The sequence below is a fragment of the Triticum dicoccoides genome, chromosome 2B, assembly GCF_002162155.2.
Source record: "Triticum dicoccoides isolate Atlit2015 ecotype Zavitan chromosome 2B, WEW_v2.0, whole genome shotgun sequence".
NCBI classification, from domain to species: domain Eukaryota; kingdom Viridiplantae; phylum Streptophyta; class Magnoliopsida; order Poales; family Poaceae; genus Triticum; species Triticum dicoccoides.
This window is the reverse complement of record NC_041383.1, coordinates 530,268,146-530,276,218: the sequence shown is the minus strand read 5'-3', so window position 1 is coordinate 530,276,218 and position 8,073 is coordinate 530,268,146.

Below are 8,073 nucleotides of genomic sequence, written 5' to 3'. Positions count from 1 at the left end.
TCTCCGACTTCGCCGGTTTTGCGGGAGGGGGAGACTCGTGTGCTCACTCCGATGGCGGCCCAGCCTCCTCCCCCCCCGCTCAGCAGCATACTCCCGTCGCGGCAGGTCGACCTCCTCCCCGGTGGTGGCCTCTCGCCGGAGTGCGTGGCTGGATGCGGCCCACCAGGAGGGCTCCCCGGCTCTGCCCATCCGCGAGCGGGCCGAGATCCGCGCGGCTGCTCGTAACTTGGAGCCAGGTACGCCCCCCGTCCCCCCTCTGCTTCGTCTTGCTCCTTTTCTGCTCTAGAAGCTATCCTCCTTGGCAACCTTGCCAAGGTGGCCTCCGACTCTGCTATCATTTTCAGGGGGGAGGTTGGCCCCCCTTTAGTTCAGATAGCTGCCATCCGGGCACGCGAGATCCTTGAGGGGAAACTTGCCGAGGCCCGTGCTGCTCTCCTTTCCCCCCCGGACGCTCCAGCGGACGGGGTCCCTCCCTCTACTTCCAGGCCACGGCTTCCGGCGCCCCAACCTCCGGGTGAGATCCGTGGCCGTACCCGCTCCCACACTGCCGCTCTTAGCGCGCAAAGCGCCTCCCGTGTCCTGGGGTCAAGCAGCCCCCCGATGGCCCCATAATGCGGGCCCTCTTCTGGAACATCCGCGGCTTCGGCCATGATGGTCGTCGCCGCCATCTGGTGGAGTACATGCGCGAGGAGCACATCGACATCGTTGCGATCCAGGAGACCATGCGTCGCGAACTCTCGCTCCCCGAGCTCGATCGTTTGAGCTCCCACCTCTTTGCGTGGCACTGGCTCCCTTCTAGTGGGAGCTCAGGCCACTCGGGTGGCATCCTTTTAGGCGTGAAGGATGCCACATTCGAGGTGGGCAGCATGGACCGAGGAGAATTCTTCGTCAGCATGGAGCTTTTCGAGCGATCCCTTAACTTCAAGTGGGAGATCATTATTGTCTACGGCCCAGCTGACCATAGTAGGTCGGCGGCCTTCCTCGCAGAGCTGCACCTAAAGATATCGGCCGCCTCCCTCCCCGTGGTGGTGGGTGGCGACTTTAACCTGCTGCGCGTGGCGGATGACAAGAACAACGGCAATGTCTGCTTCGCCAGGATGCAGATGTTTAATGACTTCATCCCGACCTCGCCCTTAGGGAGATTGATAGGATTGGTGCACGGTTCACCTGGACCAATCGGCAATCATCCCCGACCCAGTCCGTATTGGACAGGGTCCTTGTGTCCCCGGATTGGGACCTCCGCTGTCCCCTCTCCTCCCTCCGCGCCATCACTAGGATTGGCTCGGACCATGTCCCCCTCCTTCTCTCTTCCGCGGACGAGCGTCCGCCGATCCCGCCTCGGTTCCGCTTTGAGACCTTCTGGATTTCCCAGGCTGGCTTCACTGACGCCGTGTGCGCCCGGTGGGTTGAGGCCCGGGCCCACCCCCACCCCCGTCCTCCCTCGGCGATTGACACGTGGCACTTCTGTGCGAAACGTGGTAGACAGTTCATGAAGGGATGGGGCGCTAACCTCGGGCGCGATGCCAGAGAGCGCAAGAAGGCTCTACTTTCCGCCATTCAGGCTCTTGATCTCCGGGCCGACTTGGTGGGTCTGTCTCCGGATGAGTGGCTCGCCCGGTATGACCTCGAGGACCAGCTCTTCGTGATCTACTCCGACGAGGAGGCCTATTGGCGCATTCGAGGCGCCCAGAAGTGGGTCCTGAAGGGTGATGCGAATACCGCCTACTTCCAGGCAATCGCCAACGGTCGCCGTAGACGCAACACCATCCCCCTCCTTTGGGATGGGGACACTCTCCTCCAGGACCCTCGCGACATCCGGTCTCATGTCGACGATTTCTATAGATCCCTTTTCTCTGCCGCTCCTCGGAGCGGCATTTCCCTCGCCTACGATTGTTGGACCGGTTCTCGGTTAGTCTCCAGGGCGGAGAACTCAGCCCTGACGGCTCCCTTCTCCGAACAGGAGGTTTGGGAGGCAATCAAGGGTATGAATGCTGCTTCGGCCCCTGGCCCTGATGGCCTCCCTGTTGTCTTCTTCCAGACCTTCTGGAACGTGATTAAACCAGAGGTCATGGCCATTTTTGAAGAATTCTTTGTGGGTACTATCGACCTAGGTCGCCTCAACTATGGGATCATTTCTCTCATCCCCAAGGTCCCTGGGGCGTCCGACATCCGCCAGTTCCGGCCGATCACTGTCATTAATGTGATTTTCAGGATCCTGGCCAAAGGGTACGCCAATAGGGTGACCCTGCTTGCTGACCGGATCACTCATCCTAACCAGTCGGCCTTCATTAGAGGGCGATATATCCTGGATGGTGTTCTGGTTCTCCACGAGGTCCTCCACGAGGTCCGGACCAAACGCCTTAGGGCGGTTTTTTTGAAGATCGACTTCCACAAAGCCTATGACTCGGTCAGCTGGCCCTTCCTCAGAGAAGTCCTTCTTCGGAAGGGCTTTGACGATCGCTGGATCACTAGAGTCATGCAGCTGGTCTCTTGTGGTCGCACGGCGGTTAACATCAACGGCGAGGCTGGCCCCTTCTTCCCCACCCTCTGTGGGGTTCGCCAGGGCGACCCCTTCTCTCCGTTCCTCTTCAATATGGTGGTGGACGCCTTGGCTGCCATTCTTGATAAGGCTAAGGCTGCTGGCCACATTAGTGGGATTACCCCACATCTCTCTGGGGGATCCGGGATCTCCATCCTTCAGTATGCTGACGACACGATCATCATGGTCGAAGGCTCGGAGATGGACATCGCCAACCTCAAGTTCCTCCTTCTTTGCTTCCAACAGATGTCGGGTCTCAAGATCAACTTTGATAAGAGCGACATCATGGTTTTGGGATACTCCCCTTCTGAGTCTCTGGCCATCGCCAATCGGCTTAATTGCCGCTTGGGCTCTTTCCCCACCTCCTACCTGGGGACCCCCATTAGCGACTCGCGTCTCTCTGCTGCGGACCTGAGGCCCGCTATCTCTAGGCTCCAGTCCCGGTGTGAGCCCTGGCAGGGGAGATGGCTCTCGAAGGCGGCCCGAACTATTCTCATCAACTCCTCCCTTTCTAGCCTTTTGCTGTTCCTTATGAGCTTCTATAGCCTCCATGAGTCCCTACATAAGGAGATCGCCAAGATCCAGTCTCGCTTCTACTGGGCTGGCGAGCATGATAAGCAGAAGTACCACATGGTCAGCTGGCCGGACATCTGCAAGCCCGGGGAGCAAGGGGGCCTGGGCATCATGTGCTCTAAGCGAATGAACATTGCGCTCCTCTCCCGCTGGCTCTGGCGCATTGCCCAGGGTCATGGCGGCCTCTGGCTGGACATTATCCGGAACAAATACCTTCGGGGTCAACCCCTTGCCTTCTGCCAGAGATCGGGCGGCTCCCAGTTCTGGCAGTCCATTGTTCAGCTCCTCCCGGTACTCCGCATTGGGACCTCCATCTCGGTTGGCTCCGGCCTCTCGACTCTCTTCTGGTATGATCGTTGGGCCGGTGACTCCCCCTTCGCGGCCCGCTTCCCCTCCCTCTTTTCTATCTCCGTTGACCCCATGATTTCGGTCAATAGGGCCCTTCTTGATCTGGGGCGTCTGGCCTTTCGTCGACCGTTCGGGCCGGCGGAATCCGCCGCCTGGCGTGAGTTACTTGACTGCGTCGCGCTGCATGAGCCACTGGTGGATGACAGACCGGACCGCACCCGCTGGCGGCTAGAGCCGGCGGGCCTGTTCACCACCAAGTCGCTCTACTCGGCCATCGCCCCCTCCTCCGCTCCTCTTCCCTTATCTATGGTCTGGTCCGTTCGTGTGCCACTGAAGATTCGCATTTTCATGTGGCAATGGATCCGTGGTAGGCTCCCTTCTGGCGTGGAGGTCCGCAAGCGCAATGGCCCGGGCACCGGTATCTGCCCGCTCTGTGGCGTCCCGGAGGACTCGAACCACATCTTCTTCTCTTGCGTCTCCACCCAATTCCTCTGGAGCTGCTTTCGCGAAGTCGTCGGCGGGACTTGGTGCCACACCAATTTCCCGGACCTATTTGATGAACTCCAACTGTCCCCCGCGTCCACGCGCCACATTAGGTGGCTTCAAGTTGGGGTGCTGGCCTGGACGCTGTGGACCGTTCGCAATAAACTTGTGATCCAGCACGCTCCCCTCCGTCGCTCTACTGACGCCCTCTACAAATTCTCGGGTTTCTTGCAGCTTTGGCGGCCGCTTAGTCGCCCCCCGGACCGTGACGCCATCTCCGCCTTCATCGCCGACATCCGATCGATGGCCGTCCGCCTCTCTCCGCCGCCTCCGCCGGAGCCTGATTAGCCCCTCGTGTTGGGTGTGCTGTGCTAGTGTTGTGTTTTCTCCTCTTTTTTGGGCTTGTTGAGCTGTGCCCTCAGCAGAACCTAATTGTGAGACTTGTGTGTGTGGGCGTGGACCTATGTGGTATGTATGCTCTGTGGCGGTTGCTTTATTTATAAAGCGGGGCGAAAGCCTTTTTCGGTAAAATTTCAGGTTGAAATGACATTTGTGGAGGTCTGTGCAAAAAAATTAAAACGTCCAAAAAGACTATTGTTGAAAGCATTTTGGAGCATCGATATTGTTATTTTTGCCCAGACCTCCACGAATGTTGTTTCGACCTGAAATTTTGCACACACTTAGAACATTCATCAGTGTTCATCATAAAAGAAATCAGATTTTTTTTAAAAAAACTTACTTTTTTTCTTTGAATTTTACTGTTCATGCGGAAGCATATGAGCTCGGGATCAAAAGAGCACTTTCGTTGATTTTAGCCTTGTTTTTCTGGTCGCTAGCTCACTTCGAGCCCCTTGACGACAGGGCATGAAAGTGCACCACAACACTATTCTACATACTACTCGTTCCGTAAAGAAATATAACAATGTCTAGTTAGGAATCTAAATGCTTTTATATTTTTTTACAGAGGGCATACTATTAAACCTCCCAGCCGGTGAGTGTAGCATAAATGACATTTTCATTTTTCAAGAGTTTCAGGCTGAGAAATCTCCTAGTCCTATATCAGAACTAGCAAGTAGGTAACTCGGACTGAGGAGTAGTTAACGCTGCTGCTAGTACTAGTAGTACTTTTTACTGCATTTACCGCGAAACCACCGAGAGGAGCGCGAGCACTGCACTGCTGCAGCACGATTCACACTGGTCCAGCTTTGCAACAAATTGCAAAAGAATAAGCTTTGCAACTTGCTGTACGAGTGTACGCTACCAAGAGTCCAAGTCCAAGGCCGAACCAAAAGGGTTCATGGATCGAAAGCGGGGATCACATGGATCGCCTGGGGCACTGCAGCCTCCGTGGGAACAAGAGTCCAGCGCCATCACAACGGTGATTAGGCTTTTGACCACCGGTTTTTCCTTGCCTGGGAACAAGCTTTGAGCCTTTGACGCGCGCCCCGGCTGCTGCTTCGGGAACGTTGCCTTTTCAGACGCGCAGCAGTGTGGCACATGGTCATTAGCTTTTCTTTCTTTCTGCGAATGATCCCTCAGTGTTCTCCGGATACGTAGAAGAACTGCTTGATGCTACGTACGCCGTCGATCTGCCGGCCGGGTACAGTGTACACAGCGTCTATTACACCTGCCAGGCGAAGTGCAAGCGCACTTTCGTTCCGATAGAGGACGGATTTTATTGGTTCAAAACAAAGCATCACGAGGTCCGGCATCGTATAGGTAGAATACACAAAATCAACATCAACATACTACTCCCTCCGTTTCACAATATAAGTCGTTTTAGCAAGCTAAAACACCTTGCTAAAACGACCTATATTTTGAAACAGATGAAGTACATATAAGACGTGTTTGGTTGCCTGCATTTCCCTCAACCAGGCCCGCACGGGGAATTTGTGACCCGTTTGGTTGCGCGCATACATTATTGGGCCTGCATCGCATGAACTTTAAAGCAGCTCTGGGGCTGTCTCGCCGTGAACGCTTGAATCGGCAGTTTCTCCAGAGCCAAGCCGTGAGATACACGTGGGCGGCAGGGACTGCACGCGCCGAGCCACACTCATGAAGCCGCGTTGCTTCCCGAAGCGCCGACAGTTATTACCCTCACCGCCCCCTCTCCCCTCTCCCATATCCCCACTCTCACCGACGGTGGCGGCATGAAGCAGATCGGAGAACAGCAAGGCGACATCCGCCCCCTACGCCGGCATCCGCATCATCACCTCCGGCACGGCAATGGCAGTAAGCATTTTTTTTTCACCTCCTCACGTATTCATTCGCATTCGATCCGCATTTAGGTTCGACCCGTGTTAGGGGAATGGGGAATCGGTGTAATTTGCCATAGGAATGATCATAACATCGTCATGAGTTCGTAGTACCGATAGATTTGAGGTTACCGGTCAGGATTGAGTACAATGGTGAGGCAGTATTGGGGGGTAAATCTTACACGGTAGTCATAGATCTTAGCCTCAGCGACCCTCGAGGCGCTTGGAGCGGCGGGTGCCATTGCCCATGTTTTTCTCCTCGGGCTGCACCACCGTCTCTTCTTCCTCGCCGGAGTCCAGGTCGACCGGCATGCTTCGACGCTCTGGCTTCGTCGCCCTTACAATCATCGCCATTGCAACTTCTTCTTCCACCTCCCTGGCCACCGCTTCTTGTCCCTCCTCCACCGCCACCACAATCCTTGTCGTGAAGTACGCAGCGACATGATGGTCATGAGGATGCCTGTACTCTCTGTACTTGGCCCACCTTGACCTCTGTCGAGCGTCGCCGGAGTCGGCCTGATTCATGGCCCAGCGAAGGATTTTGACTGACAAAGCGCCCTTCGCTGGGTCAGGAATCAACGTCTTCAACTCCTCCGGTGCCGCCTTCTTCACCACCGCGTCCGACTCTTTCTACATGTCTGCCATGCTGGTGAATTTGGAGCAGACTTCCATGGTGTTCTCGAACTTGGTGCGGTCACCGGGCGAGCACCCGAGAAAGAAATCCCTCCATCCAATGCCCCAAGGGAAGGGGTTGGGGATGGGGTTGGAGTTGCTGCTGGAGTTCATGGCTGTCGATAGTAGGAAGAGTGAGAGACAGAGAGATGACTGAGTGAGATGGTGGGTAAGTAGTGACCGTGAGGATGGGTAAATTAAGGGGTTATGGACGATAGGTTTTAATGGTGATCAACCTCTGAACTTTTGTGCTCTTCATAATGTGCGCCCTTCGTAATGCAGATCGACACGGACAACAAGGGCAAGGAGGTGGTGCCGCCCATGGAGAAGGGCAAGGAGGTCGTGCCGCCCATGGAGGTTGGGCCGACCATGCCTGAGGAGGTGGCCATGGATGAGGACGTGGTGTCGGATGAGCCCCCTAGCGGAAAGCGTCGTAACTACGGCCACTACCAAGAGGAGGGAGGTCTAACCCACTTTTGCAAGGTGATCCTTGCCCTCAGCTTGAGTGCATCCTGATGCCTCTAGACTTCACCAAACACTTCCTGATGGTGCCGCAAGAGTTCAAACTGAGGACCAGCACCGGCTACTCGTGAAGGGTGACTGTCCGGTTGATGGACGATAGGGTGACCCTCGATCAGGGTTGGCCCCCCTTCGCCGCTGTCCATCAGATCAGGATCGGCTACATGGTGACGTTCAAGCTGCTCACTTCGGACACGCTCAAGGTCATCGTCTTCGACGACGAAGGCATTGAAGTGGTGACCAAGTGCGGTAAGCATGACTACGCCTTCGCCCTCAACGTCTAGGACTGCCCTTCTTATGCTCCAACTGGTTTAGTTTCTTATCGTACTGCTTTCCATTTGAACTGATATGTTTAAGTGTTGCACTTTATTTAAACTATGATTAGTTATGGTTTTCAACTATCTTCTGTTGTGTGTGTATATTTTTTTCTTCAAGTCGTTGTGCACTAGTAACCTCACCACCTCGCCGAAGAGGTTACCAGACAACAGTTGTTGCATGGAACCAGACACCGTGTAGTTGCGTGAGCCGAGTCAATGCAGTCAACCAAACGCTAAGGCAAAATTGGTCCCCTAATGCGAGAGGGCTAGATGCGGACAACCAAACAATGTGCAGATGTCGATATTTTGCCAGTTTTCCTTCAACTAGGCTCCGTTGAGCCTGACTGAGCTAGTCAGGCCCAGCTCA